The sequence below is a fragment of the Puma concolor genome, chromosome A3 (genome assembly GCF_028749965.1).
Source record: "Puma concolor isolate L17-30 chromosome A3, mPumCon1.1.hap2, whole genome shotgun sequence".
Taxonomy (NCBI): domain Eukaryota; kingdom Metazoa; phylum Chordata; class Mammalia; order Carnivora; family Felidae; genus Puma; species Puma concolor.
The window spans coordinates 37233895-37237628 of record NC_141669.1 but is presented as its reverse complement, the minus strand read 5'-3'; the positions used below and the strand labels follow the sequence as shown (position 1 = coordinate 37237628).

The 3734-nt window shown below is 46.1% G+C and overlaps 1 long non-coding RNA gene across 1 annotated transcript; it reads right to left on the bottom strand.

Annotated features, from left to right (window-relative positions):
* Positions 1–387: 387 nt before the first annotated feature.
* LOC147582374 (uncharacterized) lies at positions 388–3734 on the bottom strand. The gene is made up of 2 exons (XR_015248702.1): positions 3488–3734; positions 388–618 (listed from the first exon to the last, which is right to left on the bottom strand). It is a non-coding gene; the product is annotated as an uncharacterized LOC147582374 (long non-coding RNA).

Here is a 3734-nt window from a genome sequence, read left to right as displayed (position 1 = left end):
TCTTCAGTAAATCACAGAACAGGGTCTACTGGCCAGCCAGGTCAAATTACCTCCAATCATGGTCGGCTGATTTGATGCAGTTTGTTATTTTCCCCTTGTCTTTACCTGTGTGTTTTGCTCAATATTTATTGAGGCTCAAGGCACTGTAGAACAGCTCAGCCAGAAACCATGCCTGTTATTCATTCGTTCACTCACTCATTCTATTGAGCACCTGCTATGTGCCAGACTCTATGCCAAAACTTCTATCCAGGAGCAATATTTCAGTGAAGTTGGTATGGGCTAAGACATACAATAGAAGACTTAGGGAATAGACATGATGTTGCATATTAATCCAAGATAATCAGAGGATGTACTAGTTATCTGAAACAGCCTTAAAACAATAAGCACTTACTCTCACAGTTTCTGTGGGTCAAGAACATAGACATGGCTTAGCTGGACATCTTCGGCTCAACACCTCTGATATGGGTGCCGTCAAGTTGTTGGTCAAGGCTGCGGTCTTATCTGATGGCTCACCTGGGGCTGGTAGTATCTGCTTCTAATTTTACTCGTGTTGTTGTTGGCAGGCCTTGTTCCTTCATCACCTGGGCCTCTCTATAGGACTGTCTTATCATGTAGAAGCTAGTGTGAGAGCACAAAAAAAACAGAAGCTCAGTCTTTTTATACCTTGATCTCAGAAGAGACATTCCATCACTTCTGCCATATTCTTTGTTAGAAGAGAGTCAGGAAGTCCAGCTCAGACTCAAGGAGATGAATTATACAGAGGTATGAATACCAGGAGGTGGCTTCTGGCCTTAATATATCATATTAATGTGTAGTTTAGTCAGACATGTTAATAAATAAAACTTTTGTTTACTTCTATACCCAAAGATAAATGTTGGGATTTATTAAGTAGTATTCTAACTCCATATTACAAATAGTATTCTCCCAGGAGGTATGAGAGGCCATCATCAAATGGGGGATATCTGAGAGGCTATCGACTACAGAAGGTGTGTTAGTTAGGAATTGGATTTGGCTGCTCAGTGGCTTAAACACATAAGCATTTATTTTTCTAACATAATGAGAAATTTCGAGGCAGATAATTACTGGCCTTTGCTCAGAGGCTAAGGGCTTTGTGTCTCTTCCAGCTTTTTTGCTCATGGCCTCAAGGTCACTGCTAGAACTCCTGCCTTCATGTCTGCATTCCAAATGGCAGGAGGGTAGGTGAAGAATGGGGGGAAGAAGGTGAAAAGACTACCAGCCCAGTCTCTTCCTCCTTTGTTCTAGGAAGTGCCACTCAACAAGCTCCATTCACATTTCCATGGCTCTCCCTACCCGTTGTAGACCCTGGGGAATGGTAACCGTATGAACCATTTATCTCAAAGTGCCCACTGCCTCCAGCCTTTCCCCCAGCTCATGGCTACAGAGACCTGACTACTTTGCTACACCACCACACCCCCCTCTCAAGCTGATCTTGTGCCCATCAAGCCAATCATGGCCTCTGTTAGCTGCTGCTCTTGTGTTCTATGAGTTTGTGTTACCAGGCAGGGGGATTCCAGTACTCTCCCCAGAGCCTGCCCACTCTCAAGCTGACAAGGAAGGAAGCATTAGACTTTTATCGTTATGAATGGGAGTACAGAAATCACGGTACAGACAGCTTGGGAAGCCTAATTCAAATATCAGAAACTAACTTGGGGAAGTTGACAGTGTGAGATGTACTTAAGAACAGGGTCATTCATATGTCCGTTCGACAACGATCTGGCGAGCGTCTGGCGTGTGCATGTCACTGCCAGGGCCACCCCAGTGAATAAGAGAGGCAAGCATGTGGGCACCTTTGAGAGACCCACTGCCACCCTGTTTTGCCTGGGACTTAAGTCAGAGTCCTGGAATCCCATCTGCCTCTCTTGCCTATTCCTTATGATAGTGAGTAGTTAGAAGCTGGGAGTCCTGGAGAAAGCCGGTCCAGGTTCGAGTCCCTGCCTTGCCAGTCCTGTGTCCCCTCGGGTGAGCTGCTGAATGTCTCTGTTTCCTTGTTTATAAAGTACCTGCCTTATGAAGTTGTGGGAGGATTATGTGAGAAGATGCATACTGCTTAGCGTAGGGCCAGGGGCACTGTAAAAGCTGTGCACATGTCAACCACATAGATGACAGTGCCGATAAAGATGATGGTGATGACAGGGACGACGACGGTGATGGTGACTGTTTCCACTTTAGAATTTGATTACACTTTCCTTACTCGTGAGGAAGTGCATGTCAGTTTATATCACTTTTGTGATTGTCTACTTTTCTAATTACAGAGAAAACACTTTTCCACTGCAGATGGACCCTTTTGCCTCCCCGTCTCCCAGGGTAGGAGAGATTCCAGAACAACTCTTGATTGGTCCAGAGGCCCCGACAATTCTGCAGACAAGCAGCACCTAACTTAGGAGAGCACATGTGGTCCAAAGAATTCTTTTGAAGTCGTTAACTGTCGTTGCAATTTCCCAGAAATAAACTGATATAAATTGCATGTAGGTCTGCCCACTGAAGGTACACTTAGCTCCTTTTTAAACATTTTTTTTTTAAGTTTATTTTTGAGAGCGAGAGACAGAGTGCAAGCAGGGGAGGGGCAGAGAGAGAGGGAGACACAGAATCTGAATCAGACTCCAGGCTCTGAGCTGTCAGCACAGAGCCCGACGCGGGGCTCGAACTCACAAACAGTGAGATCATGACCTGAGCCCAAGTCGGATGCTCAACCCATTGGGCCACCTTAGGGTGCATTTAACTCTTAACGTGACTTGTCCGTAGCATTAATAGGATCAACCTGAGCCCTGGATCCAGGGAATTAGGGGGAGGTAAAGGAATAAGAAATAGGGAAGAAGAAATTTGAAGAAGACAGGAATGCTGAAATAGGGAAGTTTACCCATGATCACCTCTACCTCCAATGCTCAATGTGGTGTCCCCCTTCCCGTCCTTCTGCCCTTCTTTTGCTGAAGCTGAGCTCACTTCACCACGGAGAATAGGCCAGTGAAGGGACAGCAAGCCGAGAGGGCTGACCCATACCCTGCAAGAGGGCTAAGCATCTTTGGAGGCAATGGCTCCTTCACAAGAAAGTGCTTGTGAACGCAAATTGAGTTGTAATTGTCAACGTTTAAAGGCGTTTGTAAAAAGAGTCATTATGCAGTGAACTATAGCAAATGCTTCAAAATGCGCCAAGCACGTGCGAGGTGCTGGGGACACAGAAATGATCAAATAAGGCACAGCCTGTTCTCATGTTGCAGCATTTTTGTAGAAAAAATGTTTTGCTTTAGAAAAGCCAAATCAGACACCAGGGAGTCTGGCAGGGGATCCACGCCAGGGTCAATGTCTGGGGCTGTTCAGCTCGCTGTACCTGCTGTCTCCCCTCATCCAAGTCCAGAGCTCCCGTAACTCTCTGCGTTACAGGCAGGGATGCGGTTGCTGTGAATCGAGTGTGAATTAGGACAACTCCTTCTTCTCATGGAAATTAAAACGAGTGGTCTTAAAATCTTACCTTGCAATCGCTGGCATAGTTTACTTTTTTCTTCTTGTGTCTGGATTTTTCTCCCCCCCCGGGACTGCTCTGGTGTGGGGTTGCATCCTTGGTTCAAAGCCAATGTGTGTGTCTGCAGGAAAGAAAGTATGGATTAGTAAGACTGCTTTGCAGGCAAGAAACCAGCCCTGGAAGTGGGCAGCTGAACAAGTCCGGGCATGTCCTGCCATCCGGGACTCTCTTAGTTCTGGTTCCTGTTCAGGAGAGG